General features: G+C 36.1%; 1 protein-coding gene across 4 annotated transcripts in view; it reads left to right on the forward strand.

The window, feature by feature from the left end:
• Positions 1 to 23,917, forward strand: part of FucTA (glycoprotein 3-alpha-L-fucosyltransferase A) — a 667,380-nt gene that overhangs the window by 515,753 nt on the left and 127,710 nt on the right. Inside the window, exon 1 of one of the 4 annotated variants that reach the window (XM_069829293.1) lies at positions 6,377 to 6,670. The exons of the other annotated variants lie outside the window; for them this stretch is intronic. The gene's annotated coding sequence lies outside the window, so the exon portion shown is untranslated. Of the gene's footprint in view, positions 1 to 6,376; positions 6,671 to 23,917 lie in introns of those variants that run through there. 4 annotated transcript variants of the gene reach the window in all.

Raw genomic sequence — 23,917 nt, forward strand, 5'->3', positions numbered from 1 at the left:
ACTTTATTCCGTATCATTGCTAAGGTTTATTTAGTGTAATGTGTCCATAAGTTCCGTTTACTTCTTGTTGCATAATATGTTGCAAAAATAATTACAAAACTGTGTTATTTTAATGTGAAGAGAATTTTCCATGTTAACATAATCTTTTCGCGTCAACATTTTTAGTTTAGAATGGAAGCTATTTTGAGGTTTAATAAAAAAGAATTTAAATTGTGATTTCAATTTAGCACATGTACCTTCCTTAATTTTAGACAAAACATTTACCATGCCACTCCTATGAAATTAATGTACGTACAATTGTGTTTCTTCGTCTCTTAAGTGGTAGATAAATATAATAATTCAGTACTCAATTGCAGTATTAAAATACAGAAAAATTGAATGTCCAGGGTATCATACGTGACATTATGCTTAATTATAATGTATGATTGCGAATTTTGGAATATAAGTTAAATATAGTAAACATAACCTATAATTTTCATATGAATGGCAAGGCATTGGAGATCACTAAATCATCATCATCTACATTACGGTATGGACCATAAGATCCGTTCCACTCCAATCAAATCAAAACTGGTCCCGCCATCTTTTTGTGGGTCTTCCTGGGTTTCTTCTCCCACGGGGGTCGTGACTGTATATTGTTCTGGTAATTGACGTTTCTGGCATGCGCTGTATATGCTCCCTCCAATTGTTTTGATGTCTTCTTATTATATCTATAATATTGTGCATTTTTAATTCGGATCTAATGTCTTCACTTCTCTTTTTATCAAATAGTGTATAGCCAGCCACAAACCTCAAAAATTTCATTTCAACAGCCTCAATTCTTCTCTCGTCTTTCTTCCTTAAAACCCAGTGGAGATCACTAAAATTAGACAGAAAGGGGCAACTGGTACAGTAAACATAACCTATCATTTCAACATATCTAAATATTCGTGCGGTACAAATGAAAATTTTTTAATCGTGCATAAATGAATGTACAAGAATTTCGCAATATTTAATCGAAATAAAGGCAGGAATTACACATACAAAGTAATTTTCACACCAAAAGTAATATTACACCTTAACTCGCAAGGAATTATGTTTGAAGTGTCCCCTAATCATTGTTTTAAATTTTATTAATGCAATTATACTACATTTTAAAGAAATATATGTTACTCTTTATGCATTCCAATTAATTTATATGGTTGAAACGCCTTCCTTCGTGATCGGTTTAAGCGAGTCACATAGTCTGCCTTACGGCCTGTATTAGATCATGATGGCAGTGACACAATCTATTGTTCCTAGTACTCACAGCGCTCCAAGCGGCTAGCAACTATCGCGAGAAATGCAACTCGTTGGCAAAAAAAATCATCCCAAGCTTCGTGACTACATATAGTAGACTGTGATACCACCAAGAAAGAACTGCCAACCTCCTTCTCGGAGTGTCTGAAATGATATTTTTCGTCCAACTTCAGCAGGTAAATTTATGTTTATTCAGAGATCATAACATTGTTTGCCTATTTACCTCGCATATGCCTATCGCCTATTCACTTTCACTTATTATTTAAGTGATTTCCGTTTATATGTTATATAACTAACTACTACGTCAGTGTAAATGTGGCAGCGCTGGTAATTGGAATGATAAATTGTAACAGGCATTACGATAAGATAAATGGATGAGGACGACTAAGGTAAACGCTGAAAAACAGGACTGTTGGCACAGTTTATCTCTTTCCTCAGCAGGTCATTTCTGGAAATTCCATGTACCCTGAACAGCTGACGTAATACCATGTAACCTACGTATTTTAAGAAATACATGAAACTTATCTATATAGGATTTTCCATACATTCTGCTGGGGTTTTTGACATACGCCTTTCTTCTTCCACGATTTTGAACTTTATATTAAACAAATATGCGATGAATAATTTCGAGGGAAAAATTGTTCCGGAGCCGGGTATCGAACCCGGGACCTTTGGTTTAACGTACCAACGCTCTACCACTGAGTTACCCGGGAACTCTAACCGACACCGATCCAATTTTTCCCTCTATATCCACAGACCTCAAAGTGGGCTGACAACCGTCAAGCAACCAACTTCGAGTGCACACTAACTCCGTGTGACTTAAATTGTGGTTTTCTGTTAACGAACAGTGACGTGTATTATGCAAATCAAGATTTCAGGTATAACTCCCTGTAAAGTTGATTTGAATAATTGGATCGGTGTCGGTTAGAGTTCCCGGGTAGCTCAGTGGTAGAGCGTTGGTACGTTAAACCAAAGGTCCCGGGTTCGATACCCGGCTCCGGAACAATTTTTCCCTCGAAATTATTCAAATCAACTTTACAGGGAGTTATACCTGAAATCTTGATTTGCAAATATGCGATGAATACAACATTAATATAATGACATCATAGGCGGAGAGAGAACAGTTTTCTTGCGGGGGGGGAGGGGCAAAGAAAGACCATAGAATCCCGATATAACGCGATTATGGGGGCATCATTCATCTTCTCCCGCTATTATAGCTTGACCGTGGTACAGTATATCGGAATATGATCATTTAATAAAGGTATTGTAAAATAAAGTAAAATTGTAACAAAATATACAGACAATTTAATTTTTTTTTTAATTTGTAAGGAAGAGGGACTCGAAGGCTTGATCTGCAGCCTGAGGCTTATTGTGCTTGCCACTTGTATTCTGTGGAAGATTGGGTAGCCGAACGGCCGCGCTCTTGTACAAGTATAGCAAGCCACATCGTGAACTTAACCCGGGCTATTGTATGGATGATGATATGTGAATTAATGATGGCGAAATGAGTCCGAGGTTCAATATAGAAAATTACCCAGTAATTCTGCTTCAGTTGGTTGAGGAAGAGTCCCAACCAAGTAACTTGTCCAAACCGCTCGTTTCATAGCCAGACGTGCTAACCATTACTCCACAGCGGTGGATCAAATTTACATTTACTTTATCTGTTTATTTAAAAGAACAAGATAATTGTGAATTCTAATTATTTTATTTAATCTCGTCTTTAAGTTTAACGGGGATCACTTTTCTTTTTTCTGCATTGTTGTGCAGTGTATTATTCATATTTCTCCAAGTAGCTGCTTGAACACCTGCAGAGTTCTAACACGTAAGTACAGGCTGTTACAAAATAAACATTACAGTGCTTCCATTCCTCAGATGAGGTATAGAAATTCTTATACTTCAGAAATTTAAAATAAATATTATTGTATTGTATTGTATTGTATTTATTTACATTCCATGGTATTCATACATGCTTACAGCTAGAATATGGAACAAGTCAAAAAACGTAATACTATTATAAAGTCTTAATTTATAGTCACAGTGTAGATGAAATATATACAGAAGAGATTTACAATATAGTCTACTAGTACAACACAAAGTTTTAGTATCAATTTCATGAAGTGTTATTGAATGTCATGAATTCACCTACAGAATAGAAGGCGTGAGAAATTAGGTACTTCTTTAATTTGGCCCTAAATAATTTTATGTTTTGAGTTTCATTTTTTATATCGATAGGGAGGCTATTAAAAATTTTTACTGCCATATAACGCACTCCTTTTTGATAGCACGATAGACTTGCCGATGGAGTATGAAAGTCATTTTTGACGTGTATTTATGCTATGAACTGTTGAATAGTCCAAACACATGGTAAAACAAACAAAAACAAGAAAAACTTTTGAATTTAATATTTTCTAACATCAACAGAAAAAAAAAAGTTCGGCCAAGTTTGGGGGCAGTGCCCCCCCATGCCCCTCATAACTCCGCCTATGTGACTTATTTAGAATAAGTCCTGTAGACATTAACCACAATACATTTATGTATGTATGTATGTATGTATGTATGTATGTATGTATGTATGTACAACTGCTCGTGGCCACCGGCGTGGCTCAGTCGGTTAAGGCGCTTGCCTGCCGGTCTGAAGTTGCGTTCGGGCGCGGGTTCGATCCCCGTTTGGGCTGATTACCTGGTTGGGTTTTTTCCGAGGTTTTCCCCAACCGTAATGTGAATGCAAGGTAATCTATGGCAAATCCTCGGCCTCATCTCGCCAAATATCATCTCGCTATCACCAATCTCATCGAAGCTAAATAACCTAGTAGTTGATACAGCGTCGTTAAATAACCAACTAAAATAAAAAAATAATAAAAAAAGCAACTGCTCGTCGTATTGTTGTCACTGTGAACGGACATGCAGGGGTGAGGGCGAGTCTAATGGTAGCAACGTAGCTTGCGCTGTAAGTGCGTGGGTTCAAATCCTGTTGGGATGATTACCAGCTTTATCTTGTTCAAATGTTAGCCGAATAACAGGTAATTCTTTGGTCTTAGTCACCAAAATACTATTCGATATCACCAATCCTATCGACTCCAGGTAACCTCACATCTGGTGCAGTGTTAAATTAGTATTGATCGACAGTAGTGATGAGTAGGGCTCGGATTTTTAGGTGCTAAGAATCAGGAAAATATTTATTTTTATGTGTTAAAAATCGGAAAAATATGTGACAAAAGGAAAAATATTTAATTATGTTTCAATTATTTTATGTGAATGTAAACCATAATGCAGTACTCACGAGTATAAATCTCGCTTCCTCGCCAATTGCTGAAGAATTACAGTACGCAAAGCGTTTGGTCCTCAAGTTGTCCATCACAAATGACTGACGATTATCACGGAACACTGCCTTGTACTGGGAAAAAGAGCGCCCTGGCCATTGAGGAACAACATGCACTCCCTAGAGACATGTTTATGATTGGAAACTAAAAGAGAGGCACCTGATGTTTATGAAATTATAATTGCTTCCTGAATCAGCTTTATGATAACTTACAAATCACTCCTAAATGGCATATCAATGTTTATGTGTGTTAGTTACAATACAATTTTTTAGTGATGATAGTCTTATCACTTGTGGTGAGAGAGCGGACTGCAGTTCCACAGGTCCACAGATAGGCAATTCAGAGAAACAATTGCCAGCTGTCACGTCTATGCAACTGAACTGAACATTCGGGTGATGATTAATCTGAAATGGAGCTTTTGGCGAAAATTATTTGATGAAAACTTAATTTTTATGTGTTTTGTGTGAATATTTGAAACTATGTATTTACATAAAAATTAAAAGTATGTATTTTTATGTGACATTAAATTTGAAATATATGCTCAGATGACCTTGTCCGAAACTTAAAACATAATTACGAGTTTGTATTGTAATGTAGATAAAATATGTATTTACTTAAGAATCCTAGCCATAGTAAAGACTTACTTACTTTCTTATTTACTTACTTACTTACTTACAAATGGCTTTTAAGGAACCCGCAGGTTCATTGCCGCCCTTACATAAGCCCGCCATCGGTCCCTATCCTGTGCAAGATTAATCCAGTCTCTATCATCATATCCCACCTCCCCCAAATCCATTTTAATATTATCCTCCCATCTACGTCTCGGCCTCCCCAAAGGCCTTTTTCCCTCCGGTCTCCCAACTAACAGTTTATATGCATTTCTGGATTCGCCCATACGTGCTACATGCCCTACCCATCTCAAACGTCTGGATTTAATGTTCCTAATTATGTCAAGTGAAGAATACAATGCGTGCATTTCTGCGTTGTGTAACTTTCTCCATTCTCCTGTAACTTCATCCCTCTTAGCCCCAAATATTTTCCTAAGCACCTTATTCTCATACACCCTTAACCTATGTTCCTCTCTCAAAGTGAGAGTCCAAGTTTCACAACCATAAAGAGCAACCGGTAATATAATTGTTTTATAAATTCTAACTTTCAGATATTTTGACAGCAGACTAGATGACAAAAGCTTCTCAACCGAATAATAACACGCATTTCCCATATTTATCCTGCATTTAATTTCCTCCCGAGTGTCATTTATATTGTGTTACTGTTGCTCCAAGATATTTGAATTTTTCCATCTCTTCGAAGGATAAATCTCCAATTTTTATGTTTCCATTTCGTACAATATTCTGATCAGGAGACATAATCATATACTTTGTCTTTTCGAGATTTAGGCCTACTTCCAAACCTATCTCTTTACTTGCATCAGGTAAAATTTCCGTGTTTTTCCTAAACGTTTGTGGATTTTATCCTAACATATTCACGTCATCCGCATAGACAGAAGCTGATGTAACCCGTTCAAATCCAAACCCTGTCTGTTATCCTGAACTTTTCTAATGGCACATTCTAGAACAAAGTTAAAAAGTAAAGGTGATAGCGCATAGTAATGACTTACTGAAAGTTATACGTACGACTTAAGGACTTTTATCTGTTTGAATAAGTTTTTTGATTTAGTAAACATACTCGAGACTAAACCGTTATCGCGGGAATGCTGCAAGGTGACACACATAGAAAGATAAACAGAGATAAACGGCAGGTATTTGTCTTTCTCGGGTACCGCAGTCAGTGTGTTCGCTATTTCTGGATTAGAAGGGTATTTTTTTTTCTATGTTTCGAATGATTAATTGTGAGCTTCGTCGACAAAAACAAAGTTTCTAAAAAGAAGAATAAAAAACGGAATTCCTGTGAGCGCCGTCAACCTATATTATATATACATCGGGCGCCTTTAAAAATAACAGATTGTGCACTACTTTTTGTGGGATTTCATCACGTGGCTAGATCTTGGATTGTGTAATTTCTGGAATCACAACGTCACAGAAGTGGAGGTTGTTCACCTCATTGCCTTAAAGGTAAGATCGTACAACTTCCACAACTTTTAAATATCACTAGTTTATTGGTAGCACGTTCGGCTTTCAAGCTAGGACGGCTCGGGTTTAAATCCCGGTCGATGCACTATAAATTATTTATAACTTATGTTGGCAAGGCCGTGGTACAGGAAAAATGGTGGGGGGGAGAGGTTTCCTGGTACTCCGGTTCTCCTGTGACATCCCAACAATTCTCAGCCATCATCATCCATTACGAGTGTAACGTAGACCCATCGCCTGCGCTGCATTCTGGAAAGTCTCGGATGAACTAAGTGGTCTATGCTTCTCAGCACTAACGACAACTATATGCCACGCTGGTAGAGTTAAGGTGAATAACATCATGTTATAGAGGGTTTGGGGCGGAGGTAAACTGCACACACTTTCCAGGTATATTTTTTCCCATACCTTTGCTATCCACTTGTGGCATGTAAACTACATACACAACAAAACCTAGGTGATAGGTGATATATTATTTAAATTTAAACATACAGAACACAGAATATAATTACAAAAATAGAAATAGAAATGAAATAATACAATCAATATAAAAGAGGAGATGCAGTAATATTAACAAAGTTTGAGGACTGAATGCGCAACATAATGTTTTTTCGTATTTGGTCGCAGTTCATATTAGTACATTATGTAACGAACCTATAATGGTAGTAATTAAGACGCGAGTATGTTTGTTTATGAAACGAGCGCAAGCGAGTTTCATAATTTTCATACGAGCGTCTTAATTACCATTATAGGCAAGTTTCATACGACTTTTCATGCTCGACCATATTTCTAAGTTGAAATTATTCATAAGTATTAATGTTATGGTTATCTAAGTGAAGAGCTAAATTGTGAGATGTGCGCAGACGCGAAAGTATTGGTTTTTTTCCGAGGGACGAATGTCATTGACCTTGATATAATCTAGAGAATAACATGAACATTACTTTTGACATAACCTGGAAATTGATTTAGAATTGAAAAACGAGATGACAGATTGAATTTATTTGAATATTATTTACAATTAACGCTAATTATTATAGTAACAGAACATAACCTTCTGCGACAGTATTGGATTTCCAGCCTCCGTGACGTTTCGCTAATTGTCTTTCGATTGCATATCCGAGAATAATCGATACTTGCGGTTTTAGAATGGTACAATGGTGATTTCTCATTGGCTGAACAACTGAACTATAATGAATAGGTGTACTTTAATGAGGTGGATTAAAGGGCTACTACCAGGTGTATAATTACTACATTTCGGCAGGGTCGAGCATAAACATTATTAATAGGCCTGTAAGAGAATATACAAAGTAAAATAAATAGTAACTATAATTAAAATTACAGCTACAGTGAAATTATATAATATAATATATTAATATAAGAGGAATATAGAAAGTAAAATAAAATTGAAGCTAAAATTAAAATTACAGCGGCAATGAAATTATATAATATAATATTAACATAGAGAAGAATAATATCGTACGTGAATAAAGTACGATAATTTATGAAAAAAGAATATATATATATATATATATATATATATATATATGTGTGTGTGTGTGTGTGTGTGTGTGTGTATGTGTGTGTGTGTGTGTGCTGATTAATTCACACACATAGGCTATAAATTTATTTAATGAAATTGAAGAAAGGAAGGAAGGGAAGGAGAAAGAAAGGAAGGAAATAAGAAAGAAATGAAGAAAGGAAGGAAGGGAGAAAGAAACGAAGAAAGGAGGGAGAAAGAAATGAAGGGAGTAAGAAAGAAACAAGAAAGGAAGTAAGAAAAGAAGAAAGGAAAGGAGGGAGAAAGAAAGGAAGGAAGTAAGAAAGAAACGAAGAAAGGAAAGGATGGAAAAAGAAAGGAAGTAAGAAAGAAAGGAAGTAAGAAAGAAACGAAGAAAGGAAGGAAGGGAGAAAGAAACGAAGAAAGGAATAAAGAAACGAAGAAAGGAAGGAAGGGAGAAAGAAACGAAGAAAAGAAGGAAGGAAGAAATAAATGAAGAAATAAAGAAGAAACGAAGAAAGGAAGGAAGGGAGAAAGAAACAAAGGAAGGAAGGGAGAAAGAAACGAAGAAATAAGGAAGAAACGAAGAAAGGAAGGAAGAAACGAAGAAAGGAACGGAGGGAGGGAGAAAGAAATGAAAGGAGTAAGAAAGAAGTGAAAAAAAGGAAGGAAGGAAGGAAGAAAGAAAGAGATACAGATACAAAGAAAAAACTCAATCATTATTATTTGTACTGTCACTCTTACTATCATCACTGTCACCATCATCATTACCATAACTGATATCACTGTTATCACAATTATCACGATAATAACTGTCACCATCATCACTACAACCTTTACAACAATCACCAACACATCATTATCATTGTGACACTCATTATCACCATTAATATCACATCATCACCGCTACTGTCATTATTACAATCAGAGCTATTGACACTCCTATTATCACCAATAGTAGCACAATCACCCAATCATCGTCACCCTTACTATTATCAGCAATATTTAATATTTTCCTCAATTATCAAACACAATTGAACTTTCGAAACGAGACTCGTAAATTTTAACAAGCCTATGAATATATCTAACGTCGTTTCACGCCATATTTAACTATATTAGTGTAACCAGCATCAGTAATGAAGTAACATCGTCGATAGGAAGTGCAGCCATTACTCTCAGGTTATATGACACTCTGAGCCGTAAAGCTTGTTCCAGAAGATCCTGGGGCGGGCAGTACATGCTCGAAGCAGTTCTGATAATAACTTTCATCGCAGTTTGGTACGTACTAAATTTAGACGGTCGTTACTCACATGAAAGCAGTGGAGGCGGATGTGTAAGCACTTATTTAATAGTAAAACCAGCAATCTTTGTTATGTATTGTGGAATACATAGTATCCCATATTTTATGGTAGAACCCGAGGTAACTGAGTTTGTAGAAACTATTACCATTACCTGCGGGTAAAGTTTCAGTTACGGCAGAACATTTTGTTCTTCATCACACCCAGAATAACCTAAACGCGAAATAGTCGGCCCTCTCCTCCTCGACTCCACCACCATCATCATCACCACCACCATCATCATCATCATCATCATCATCATCACCACCATCATCATCACATGTGGATTTAATTTTCTTTCAGAAAGATAATATGCTAAGATTTTTTTTTATTATTCCTTAATGCATTGTTAAATTGGAAAAATCGTATTAAAGAAATTACCCCAAACTAAATTCAGCTTGTTTTGCTATTAGATGTATGCAAAAGATTGTAAATATCAATATCTTAAAAACAATATACTTTGCATACTTCCCTCGGTAATGAGTTTTGGAATAATATTCTGGGGAAATTCCACAGATAGTAACATTACTACAAAAAGAGTAATTAGAATGATAGTAGGTGTCAAATCTAGGGAATCGTGTAGGACTATTTTTAAAAAACTACAAATAATGCCCATGGCTTGTCAGTATATTTTTTCATTAATAATCTTCCTCGTGTGTAATCGTGAAAACTTTGTAACTAAATAAATGATTAAATGGCGATCTTACTCGTGTTAATTACGTAAGCATGTGCGGCTTACAGCTGTTTCGGTGCTACTTAACACCATCCTCAGAGCCTATTAGATCTCGGCGCTATCTCAACTTCGCTGCCTGATGTGTGGGTGCGTTCGTGTGATGAAGAGTTGTTCAAATAGTGTGTGTGTTCTGAACTTGATCTATGTGTTGAGAATTTGATTAGGGTGTGTTTTAGTGTGTCTGTATATTTCATATTGTTCTAGTGTGTTCAGTTTTTGGTTCTTGGGTCCTATGTGTAGGATTTCCATATCTGTATTTATATTATAGTATGTGTGGTTAGCATTAGTTATGTGTTCGGCATATGTAGATGTATTGTGTCCTCTGGTTATTGCTTTAATGTGTTCTTTGTATCGAGTTTGGAATGATCTGCCTGTCTGTCCAATGTAGAAACTGTCGCAACTAATGCATGTGAGTTTGTATACGCCTGTGTGGTTGTATTTGAGGAGCGTTTTTGCAAAAGTCGATAGATGCAGAAATTTTCGAAAGTGAGTTACATATGGATATCGTATGTTTTCTACCTCCGGAATCGATCTATGAAAACAGATTTGCCAAAACTTTATTCATACCGTATGTAGAGACTACCAAACCTTCCAGGTTTTTTTTTTTAAACTCGATAGATCCTGTCACTTAGTGTAATTTCTGTAAAATCTTGATTTCTGCATCTATCGACTTTTGAAAAAACGCTCCTCATTTATTTGTTTGTGTGTTGAGATGTCTTTGTAGTGTGTTTTCTGTTCTGTATGCTATGTTGTATTTCTGTTTTCTGAATGAGGATGCGATCTTGTGTGTGTTTTTGTTTTCGTATGTTAGTGTGATGTATTACTTGTGTTCTTGTGGTTGTGTTGTGTTTCGTGTGTTTTTGTGTTTGTTGAGTTTTTGTTTTGTCTTCCTTATGATGTTGTCTATTATGTTTGGGTTGTAACCATTTTCTTGTGCTATGTATTTGATTGTGTTCACTTCTTCATTGTAGTGTTGTTGGCTCATGGGTATGTTGAGTAATCTGTGTACCATTGTCCTGAATGCAACATGTTTGTGTTGTGTGGGGTGGTGGTGGTTGGTTTTCTGTATATTTTGAAGGTGTGTTTGTTGTCAACTTTTGTAACTAATTCAACAGTTCATAGCATAAATACGCGTCAAAAGAATGACTTTCATACTCCATCGGCAAGTCTATCGTGCTATCAAAAAGGAGTGCCTTATATGGCAGTAAAAGTTTTTAATAGCCTCCCTATAGATATAACAAATCAAACTCAAAACATAAGATTATTTAGGGCCAAATTAAAGAAGTACCTAATTTCTCACGCCTTCTATTCTGTAAGTGAATTTATGACTTTCAACAACATTTCATGAATTCTCCATTTTGAATCATGAATATTTCTGTCTTGTATGAAGTGTGGATCAATAACTGGCAGTTATCAGTAAAAAAAAAGGCAGGGACAGGATGTGTAATTTTAAGGCTAAGCATAGAAGTATCTAAACAGGAATTTGTCTACATAAAGATAAAAAATGATAAAGTGACTGAAATATTTCGAAACTCTTAAAATGTACAGGGACATCATTTTATTTTTACTAATATTTTTAATATTAACTTGCCTATACCTCAGGATCAACGCCGTTTGCTACCCCTTCCACGACTGGATTTCGATGATACTGGCGTAATATACAAACAAATCACTTTACTAGGTATAGGAGGAAAGAAAAGTAGTTCATCCATTTACGTAAACTAGGAAATATTGCGTTTTTGAGTTTGATCATTTTCATTAGGTTTTTGTTTAATCAAAATACAGTACAGTATTAACAATGAGTGTTTTTACTCACGAACTGAGCTGTCCATGTGGACATATTCATTATGCAGTGTATATTATACTGTCTACAGCACATTAGCGTACAATATAGAGAATGAAGTTAAATTGAAAAATAATCATAATCTGGATATTTAAACACATTTTTTAAAATGGTGGCCGTTCATTTCGATACAGGCTTCAGTTCTAATGTGAATATTATCGCACTATAAACTATTGTACCCAATCCCAATTACCAGTTTCGTTCTTCGTACTAGTAACTCATGTTGAAATAATTCTGTACCTACTCTATAAAAGAGTATCTTACGTACTGTAAATTCAGTCTTCACTTCTGCCCGATCCGAAAAGATAAAATTACTCAGACATGCTATCTACTGTCCGTCCAAGTGGTTACGTCGCAGGTTCGTAGAAAGGGGGGAAATCACGTGACAGTTAACGACGCCCTTTTATTTAAGTTATTTTAAACAATTGTATGGGTATAATATTACGTAGACGTCCAATTCCTAACAGAAATTAATGTTTTCAGAAAAGATCTAACACAGCCCAGCCACTAGCCTTCACAGAGGGGCGAGCAGAAGCGGGTGGGGGAAACTGAGATGCGACGTAGGCAAACGGACGCTGTGAGAAAATATGATTCACTATTGAAAGCTCTTTCGTCACTGGAAAACGCAAACGTATTTCTGGAACGTACTGTACTCACTAACTCAGTACAGTTTACTGTGACCGTAAGGCGACTTTGACTGCATACGCGGCCTTGGTTCTGTGTGGAGGATGGTTGGAAGTTTACTAGTAGAGGGGTGGGAGTGAAGTACATTAGAAAACTCAGGTACAATAAAAATTGAAGTAAAAATAAAATGATGTCCCTGTTTATTGCTTCCAATAAAGAATATTCTCAGAATAGATAGAAGTGTGGATCAATAACGGGCAGTTATCAGTAAAAAAAAAAAAAAAAAAGGCAGAGACAGGATGTGTTATTTAAGGCTAAGCACAGAAATATCTAAACAGGAATTTGTTCACATAAAGATAAAAAAATGATAAAGTGACTGAAATATTTCGAAACTCTTACAGTGTATTATTGAAGTGTGTATGTCATATTTGTTATAGATTACACTCTTCTTCTTGTTTTTTTAGATATTTGAAATTTTAAATTCTTTAACGGTTAAAGATAGGCCTACATCCAAAAATTAATTTTCCTCCTCCCTATATCTAACTTTATTTCTATCCGTGATGAAGAAAATAAAATAAATTTGATTGCCAGAGATTGTAGCATACGGGCTATTCCATATGAAATCGATCAGTAAAAAACCTCGCATTTTTAATACTCTAATTTTTTCCTTATTTATATAAGGTGCTGAGGATAGTGCATTTACAAAAATATACTATCGAAAGTCAAACGGTTTTCGTACTATTGAGCGACAAATTTAGCGTATTTTATAAAAACAAGCCTCTTTCAGCGCTCAGAACTCTGGAACCATTTACTGCAGAACATTGAACGGGAGCTCATTTTGAAGCTGACATTTGTTAGGTCATGCTAAGAAGTAATCCTTATTTTTATTATGTACAGAGAGACAGATAATCTGATTTTACTTACTTTTAGGCTTTTTGCCAATTTGTAAAAATGTAAAAAATATTGAGAAAAATCCTTGCATTATTAAGAGGGATTCGGCATCGTTTACTTAGTGGCTCGGCAATAAGTTTTGAGGGTATTAAATAAATTATTTTCACACGCCTAGACTTGAACGGCGCAGTACCGCACGCACTGGCCGAGAGCTGAAGATAAGCAGAGCGTTGGGCGTCATTTTACTCCTGTGTTTATGAAAACCTGTGATAAAGCTACCACAGCAATGCGCTACTAGACGAAACAACACGTGTTTGTCTCATGACCTTGCTTGTCTCGGCTACTTCCGTCTCATAGTCAGCTGGTTATTTCACGCGCGTACTATTTATTTTCTTTATTTGATATTTTCCGTACTTTCTTATCAACGGTGCACCAGTAAAAAAAAAAGTGTTTATTTGTACTTTCAATGCGGAATCTAACCATACATTTTTAAAACATTTTTTCGAGGTCAAAGGCGTCTTAATGAAGAAAAATCTAAATTTCTCCATTTCCATAAAAAGTAAGGAAAACTGTTTACATGTCAATATAAACTTTAATTTCTCAGCATCAAAATAAACCATGATTTTGATCACTGGGTGAAAGGGTTTCGGAGCCACAACAGTTTAAATTTGCTAATTTTATGAAAATACGATAAATTTGAATATTTTTAAATTAAACACTATGAAGTTCTGATGCGTCAAACTTTGCACAAAGCATTGTATCATATTTCTCTACGTACAAAAAAAGTTTCATTGTATTTAACAATTGCAAGATCAATTTTCTCTATATTTCGGTCTATTTGAGATGGAATAGCTCATACGCAGCATACGCTGTATCTTGTGTGCAACACCCGCGGCAAAGTTTACAGAGAAGTTTGTGCGGGGGATCCCCGGATGTCACGTCACACATCGACATCCGGTGGCAAGCCGCTGCTGTGCGCGGGGAGGCTGGGATCGAGTCTCGTGCTCAATGGAGAGGAAGGAAGTGTGTTTATGTTCGCAAAGTGCTTTTCATGATTGTGACGGTGGGGGAACAGAGTACTCCACCCCTTCGTTGTTTCCACATCTGTCACAGGGAAGAAACACCGTCGCAGCTTTCAAAATAAACCAGAAGTATTAATGTCTGCGAGCAGTTTAGAGTGAATGAGCTCTTTATGTTACTGATGTCTTATTTAAGCATTTAATTATACGGCGTGTTCGGAAAGTTAGTGTGTATTTCCATTCTAAACCTGTAATATATATCGAAAATGATGTCCACGATGTGGACCTGTTTGTTTTATTCTCAGACTTTCTCATCACCAGTTCTTGTTGTAAAATGTTTTCTGTGTTCGCAGTTAATACAGCTTGCAGTTCATCAAATGTGCATGTACATGTCCCTTGTCCTCATAGATAAACGTCTGGCGGTATCAAATCTGGAGATCGTGGGGGCCATATATTATTATAGATGATGCGTTCTCCAAAAATCTCAGTCAAAAGTTATAGAGATCTGTTAGCTGTGTGTATAGTGGTGTTGTCTTGTTGGAACTGTGCGTGCTTTACTTTTACTGGTGAAGTTGTCAAATATGGACAACAGGCAATGGCAATCCACTTGCATAGACTAAATACCATTCTTAGCACATTTCATAGAAGCTTAGTCCATTTTGGTTGCTCAACTTGTTTCGAAGTTACATTAATTTCAACTGTGTTAGTTAGGCTTATTTCATAATATTGTGTTGTTTGCGTAAAGGGAGATAAGTCATAAAATGATTTTGGAGATAAGTGAAAATTAAACTTCGAACCCTTATTGCGAATAATTTTCTACACAAATAAAGCACATCAACTGCTAGTATTCTTTGATTTTTGCACACTCATTTGTATAATTTAACTTGCGTGTTCATCTGGGAGGCAAAATTCCATCTGCACAAAAAATGACTTTTCCCCCTTTACCCGAACACCACAGAATTACTCTAGATTCCTTTAATGATATAATCATCATCATCATCATCATCAACTTCTCCGGTTTAGGTTATCTGATCTCTTCTGTGTGTTTAAGTAATATGGAGACGTTGTTGATCCTTCTACCTTGTTACTCGAACTCGAAGACCTGATGGTTGATACCTGTATGCCAGATGTAGGTCTAAAGTACAGTTGAATTTCTGTCCATTCTTTGGACATGGATTTTCCAATTCTGTTGATGAAAGCTGTATGTTTTCTATTATAACTTTTAATGTCTTTCTAATATCTGTGTTTGTTTTATGATCCAGGCTAAAAATTCTTAATAAATTAAAAACTAAAAAGCAAATTACATTATGTTTATTAGTAATTAAAAACAAGTTAAGTTTGGTCAGTCTTAGGAAAGGAACAAACAAATTTTTCTGTTCCATGTGAAGGCGATAGAATAAAATTTCATCTTTCGTAATGTTTCCATAATAATAATAATAATAATAATAATAATAATAATAATAATAATAATAATAATAATAATAAATAATGATAAATGATACTCGGGAGGAAATTAAACACAGAATAAATATGGCAAATGCCTGTTATTATTCGGTTGAGAAACTTTTATCATCCAGTCTGCTGTAAAAAAATCTAAAAGTTATAATTTATAAAACAGTTATATTACCGGTTGTTCTTTATGGTTGTGAAACTTGGACTCTCACGTTGAGAGAGGAACATAGGTTAAGGGTGTTTGAGAATAAGGAGCTTAGGAAAATATTTGGAGCTAAGAGGGATGAAGTTACAGGAGAATGGAGAAAGTTACACAACACAGAACTGCACGCTTTGTATTCTTCACCTGACATAATTAGGAACATTAAATCCAGACGTTTGAGTTGGGCAGGGCATGTAGCACGTATGGCGAATCCAGAAATGCATATAGAGTGTTAGTTGGGAGGCCGGAGGGAAAAAGACCTTTAGGGAGGCCGAGACGTAGATGGGAAGATAATATTAAAATGGATTTGAGGGAGGTGGGATATGATGATAGAGACTGGATTGATCTTGCTCAGAATAGGGACTAATGGCGGGCTTGTGTGAGGGCGGCAATGAACCTCCGGGTTTCTTAAAAGCCAGTAAGTAAGGAAGTAATAATAATAATAATAATAATAATAATAATAATAATAATAATAATAATAAATAAAAGTAGACTATATGGGTTTGTGTTGGAGTGTAACGAGTTTATATTGCATCCTGTATTGTCTAAAAAAAATTCATCAATTTTCGAGCTCTATTTATCTGACTCCAGATGTATACAAACAATAATTTGTTCTTCCTCTGACACATATCGTCGCGTGCACTGCCTGGTAACAGATGTACATATCAGCCAGAATCCCAGAGGTAAATTGAGTATAGACCTACATATTGTATTATTTATATTATTATCATTATTATTATATAATTCCTTTTACGAATTTTGATTATTATGCGTTATCATTAATCATTTCTTCTCTTTCTCGTAACCATGACGAATACTCTTGAGACAATACAGAACAACACAAAAAGTACAAACATGAAATTCCTAAAGGATGCATGCAATACCAACTTTTGATGGTGGAAATCGAAGTCAATCCGGTATGCGGTTAGCCACAATAGTAATATGCGTTACAAGAGCGGTATGTTGATGTTTTCATGTTCGAGGAAAAGATTGAAAAAGCGAAACGTAGTTGAGCTTTTTTAATTTCATAGAAAATGAAAACAAACATACCGCTCGTGTATCGTACATTATTTCGTGCGAAGATCGTTTATTACATACCTGAAAGAGGAATTTCTAATTAGTTGCAATGAAATCTCCATCTTGGTTTCTGTTCAATGACTGCAACTTTTAAAAACTAAAATATCTATCTTCTACATTGTTGCTATAAAATGTTTTCTGTGTTTACTATATTCCAGCAGGCCGTGGTATACGTCTGTCTTCTTTTCCCCCAGTCTATAAATGCGAACTTAAAACAAACGGTAAGGTTATGTAATGATTTATTTTTCATTTTAATATTTTAACAATATTATTTATATAACATATTGCAGTAATAACATCGGCATCTGGAATCTTGTTGATTTTTTCACGGCTTCCTTAATGTTACTTGTATCAGGAATGCAATAAGTTTCGTGGAGTAGTAGACTTTACTTAATTTTTGCAAATATTTAAAAACAATAATTAACAGTGCAATTTAGGTGAAATTGCAGTGGTAAGTTTCCAATTTATAATTATTACTATGTTAAACGTCTCTAAAAATAATATGTTAAAAGCCTAAAGCAGTAAAATGAATATGTCTCTTAAGCGGTAAGAAGAGGGAAATTGTTATGTGTGTTACGTTGGGAATACTGAATGTGGTATTTCACACTTACCGCGTATTGGTTTTGTGCGGAAAGCAAGCAAATACGCACGATCTCACACAAAATAATTTGTTCTTCCTCTGACACATATCGTCGCGTGCACTATCTGCTAATAGATGAACACATCAGCCAGAATCCCAGAGGTGAATTGAATATAGACTTACATATTGTATTATTTATATTATTATCATTATTATTATTATATAATTTCTTTTACGAATTTTATTATGCATTATCATTAATCATTCCTTCCCTTTCTCGTAACCATGACGAATACTCTTGAGACAATACAGATCAACACAAAAAGTACGAACATGAAATTCCTAAAGGATGCTTGCAATACCAACTTTTGATGCTGGAAATCGAAGTCAATCCGCTATGCGGTTAACCACAAACGTTACATTCGTAGCAGTAGCAGACAAAAAAAGTAACTGCGAAGCGTTTTGTTTTTACCGCTCACATTGTCTTCAAACTAATTCCGAAATAGAAATGCAGGTATTGCCCCTGTAAGAATTATTATTCAAGGTTAACCAATGCAGTAGTCATTTGTCGTTGGTGAAATGTTTTGTATGGTCAGAGTTGCCGATTCTTGAACGTTACATAAACGTCTTGGAGATGAGAAACAGAAAGCGAAGAGTGATTTGTATTCGTACTAAACTTTCCGTCATGAATGTAACAATGTTTTGAGACTTGTTTTCGAGTATCGTGTTATCTTCAAAGAGCTTGTTAGACAGGCTGGCAGGAGATACTTCATTGTATAACAATAGTTAACTGGTTTAATTGTTTCGAAACGAACTCTCTGAATTTGGAGGAAAACGGTTAAGGAGTCCTTAGCAGGGAATAAGCTAATCTGATGTTTGGGACTTATTAGCATCCCTTAAAACGTATAATGAAAGTATGTGAGAAATATTGTAGTGAGTATTCCTTTCACGATTTAATTTAATCGGAAAAGTAAGCAATGTTTTCTCTCTTCCGCCCATTCTATTAAAAAAAAAATCAATAAAAAAAAAGAATAATAAAAACTTACCGGAAGTGCACTGGGTAGTAAAATACTCACTAATCGATTTACGATACTAGTGTTGCCAACGTATCAATAGTAAAGAGAGATAGTAGTCCCTCTTCAGAATTTCCATTAAGTAAAGTGACAAAGTACATTTGGCTTGAAATTATTTGGTCCAGGGCGCATTCATTTGTGTATATGCAAAGCATACCAAAAGTCTAAACAAAGTAAAGCTAACCTGTTACTTATACAGGGTGCGTCAGAAAGAACGGATGGATTTCACATGGCAAGAAAATTGTAAAGATTCATCAAATCAAAAATTTATTGTTATCAACATATTCACCAATACATGCAGTTTATTTATGTAAAACAACATTATCCATATGATGTCCTTGGCTTTCAATACAGGCATCGAGGCGTTTTCTGATGTTCGCCATCACTTTCACAGTCATAGCTGGTGCAATTGCCACGATTTCTTCACGAATCGCTGTCTTCAGTTCGTCCAGTGTATGTGATCGATGTTTACAAACTTACGCCTTCAAATGGTCCCAAAGAAAGAAGTCGCAGGGCGCGAGATCTTACCGTAGCCTCGGACAATCTCAGTGCAATAGAATTTCGTCCAGGTGATTTCTTCTTTAATGTTGAACCTGTGATACGAAATGAAGCCACCCACCGCAAAATTGTATTCCGAGTTGGAATCCTAGCGTGACATCCGATGTCGAAATGAGTCCTGAGTGGCGATCACAGACTCTTCATTTTTCAAAAATGTCTCTACGATGAAAGCACGTTGTACACCAGACCAACACCATGTTCTCAACTGAAACTGCATTCTATGACTGACCCAACAGTCGTGGTCCCCCTCACTATATCTCTCTCCTCGTTGCGTATCGATAGTTTGAAATCCATCCGTTCTTTCTGACGCACCCTTTACTAGACCATACCTGCACAAACAGCGCTCAACGAGCGCGCGCGCTCCTTCCGAGCGGGAGAGCTGTGTTTACCGCTCGCCGAATCGGAGAGGAAGATACGTCAGAATGACATAGACCTGCTATAGATAGAGGAGAGGGAAACGACCACTCAGTTATCTAGTGGAGTGCAGTGCGTATTCTCAGTAACTGTTTCACGTTGCTTACCTACTACTACAGTACGGTATGGAGGAATCTAAAAGACGGAAAAGTAGTGATCAGGCAAATTCTTTCAATGTTGCAAGGAAAAATGCTTATTTTTTCATAGCTGCTAGAGTAAATACTCAGTGCTTTATCTGCCACAACATTTTGAAAGGTAGAAAGAAACATAACATAATGCGTCATTACGAGTCCAGACATAAAGATACTAAAGATATTAATCTTCAAAAATTTAAATATCTCTCTTCAAGGAAAAGGCCAGCTCAGCGTTGATATGTTGAATAAATTACGGGATTTCAGTCGTAAACTTACACTTTTCGTAAGTCAGTTTCGGGAAGGTAATATGGCTTACTTTCGAACGATAGAAACTGCTCGTGGTGAAGCCATGTTAAACGATTATGTGCAAATATTAATTGAAATTCAAAATTAATTTAATTCTAGGTTCCAAGATCTTGTCTTAAGGTCCACACCTGTGGAGTAACGGTTAGCGCGTCTAGCCACGAAACCAGGTGGCCCGGGTTCGATTCCCGGGTCAAGTTACCTGGTTGAGGTTTTCCCGGGGTTTTCCCTCAACTCAGTATGAGCAAACGCTGAGTAACTTTCGGTGTTGGACCCCGGACTCATTTCACCGGCATTATCACCTTCTTCTCATTCAGACGCTAAATAACCTAGGCTGTTGATAAAGTGTCGTAAAATAACCTACTAAAAATTTTGTCTTAATTGGAAAGAAGTTTAAAGTTATCATAATAAATTCTTCAACACCAGTTGAAACAGGCGGGCCTGGTTGGCGCAGTTGGTATAGCGCTGGCCTTCTATGCCCGAGATTGCGGGTTAGATTCCGGGCCAGGTCGATTGCATTTAAGTGTTGCGAGCGTCGTTAAATAAAACATAACATTTAACGATTTACAGCTCGGACTTATTGATCTTCAATGTGGCCAAAGGGCTAAAGATCGTTTGAATAATACTACTAGCCTGGTTGAGTTCTACAAGACTAAACATTAGCAATAATATCCACGACTACACAGGCTGGCTGTGAAAATGATTGCTATGTTTGGATCAACATTTATATTTGTGAGCAACTGTTTTCTATAATCAACTTTAATAAAGGCAGGCAACGAACATCTGTAACTGATGTTTCATTACGATCAGTAGGCTACTGTTCCTTTCAGCTGCCAACAGCATAAAACCTCGTTTTAATGTAGGCCTACTGATAAATAAAAATATAACAAAATGATATTGTACATTTAAGTAGGTTTAAAATTTCTATTATTTCTGTAAAATAAATATTTCTGTATTAATTAATAAGTCCAAGATAGTTTTGCAAACACTGAAAGGGAATTCATTTCATAAACACTCTTACTAGTACTGTATTTCCTTTTGTGTATATTTTGTACGAGATCTCCCCTTCTTCCAGTCCACCCTATACAGAGCGCAGCTAATATCTGCATTCCGCTCATGAGCTGTGAACCGGCTCGGAGAGCGCAAACCTTGTGCAGGCCTGTACTAGACCTTACGAAAACTCGGTTTAAGGGGCCGGTGAAGACTGAAACCACCAAAAATTACATTTTTCACCTTTAAATCGTCCACACCTGAGGAGTAACGGTTAGCGCGTCTGGCCGTGAAACCAGGTGGCCCGAGTTCGATTCCCGGTCTGGGCAAGTTACCTGGTTGAGGTTTTTCCGGGGTTTTCCCTCAACCCAATATGAGCAAATGCTGGATAACTTTCGGTGTTGGACCTCGGATTCATTTCACCGGCATTATCACCTTCATCTCATTCAGACGCTAAATAACCAGAGATGTTGATAAAGCGTCGTAAAATAACTTACTAAAATAAATAATAACTTTTAAATCAATTAAATTTGCCGCTTTTTTTTCTGAATCAGAATATATAGAGTGGAAGTGAAATAATCCTACAGATTGAAAGAGACGATAAGGTACATTTAAATGAATAGAAAACCTTTATCACGTTTTGTCATTGATTGCACGGTTAACTAGAAAATTAAGTTCGAAGTTTCAGCAGCTGGCAACATCGCCGCTAACACAGTTCTTTTTCTTCTAATAATACAGATGTAAGATGTCAACGAACTCAGATCTGTCTCCATACGCGAACTTCCCTCCCTGCCTCCGACGTCGCAATCTGCTCGCATCGTTCAGTGGCTTGAAATTAGTGGTTTTTAATTAAATTTACACCAAACCCGTCGACGCTATTGAAATACGCTAGAGGGATAAATTATGCTTTATTAGATTTTCTATTGATGTGGATGAAAATCGCGATTTTACTCTCAATAGTTACCGAAGAAGAAGATGTTAAACATTTGGCAAAAAAAGAAAATTACGCCCTTTAAATGGCATGTTCCATCGTATGGTTAGACTACATAGCATCAATAATAAAATGTAACCTGTAGTGCTCTTCCGAACTTTTCAGCACTTCATTGTGCCTATCGACTACAGTAGAGCGTCTCGTTTAGGCACAGTGAAAACGTAAACAAAGTGTAGGTAACGTGTGGTGGGAGGACGAGCCGTACGATAAATACGAGGGATGCACAAGGTTTTAGTTACAACATTTATAACGGAGCATTAATTGAAATTATATTTTCTAAAAACACACAAAACAAAAGAAAATAAACTGCATAACGTTATCATATACATTTTAACAAACAAGCAATTGTAACGTTGAAATAATTCAATATAACAAATCAAATTTTGCTACGTATATGATGTTGCTTTCAAGCATAATTTTTTACGGTCATGAATTTCATTCTCTGTATGACTAACATAATATCACCGTCTTCTGTGGCCGAATTAAAAAAACTACAGTATATTGGTCTGAAGTGACAACACTATTTCCTAAACATAATTCTCCCTTCTCAAAGTTCAATTTATTCAGGCACTGTACCTGACCACTTCAGACCAGTATACTGTAGTTTTGTTAATTCGGCCACAGAAGACGGTGATATTAAGTTAGTCATACAGAGAATGAAATTCATGACAGTAAAAAATGCTGCTTGAAAGCAACATCATATAAGCAACAAAATTTGATTTGTTATATTGAATTAGTTCAACGTTACAATTGCTTGCTTGTTAAAATATGTATATGATAAGATTATGCGGTTTGTGTTCTTTTGCTTTGTGTGTTTTTGGAAAATATCATTTCAATTAATGCTCCGCCATAAATGTTGTAACTGAAACCTTGTGCATCCCTCGTGTTTATCGTACGGCTCGTCCTCCCCCCCCCACACGTTACCTGCACTTTGTTTACGTTTTCACTGTGCCTAAACGAGACGCTCTACTGTACTTCTTTTCTATGTGACCAAATAGTATTCTATCTCTGCAGACAAATAGGAAAGCGTCTCTAAATAACTTAATGAAAAGATAACATATACTATATTTGAAAATTAAGGCGTGCATTATGGCGAGAGTAGGCTTTGGAAATAATATTTCCAACGGCTTAGGTGAACTTTGCAGAAAAGTATAATTTTAAAATCTTGTTTCAAAGAGACTAAAGCAGGCCTGTACAAGGTTTGCGCTCTCCGAGCCGGCTCACAGCTCATGAGCGGAATGCAGATATTAGCTGCGCTCTGTATAAGGGTGGACTGGAAGAAGGGGTGATCTCGTACAAAATATACACAAAAGGAAGTACTATTACGAGTGTTTATGAAATGAATTCCCGTTCAGTGTTTGCAAAACTATCTTGGACTATTATTAATTAATAAAGAAATATTTATTTTACAGAAATAATAGAAATTCTGTAACCACTTAAATGTACAATATCATTTTGTTATATTTTTATTTATCAGTACATGAAAACGAGGTTTTATGCTGTTGGCAGCTAAAAG

The sequence above is a fragment of the Periplaneta americana genome, chromosome 6 (assembly GCF_040183065.1).
Source record: "Periplaneta americana isolate PAMFEO1 chromosome 6, P.americana_PAMFEO1_priV1, whole genome shotgun sequence".
Classification (NCBI taxonomy): domain Eukaryota; kingdom Metazoa; phylum Arthropoda; class Insecta; order Blattodea; family Blattidae; genus Periplaneta; species Periplaneta americana.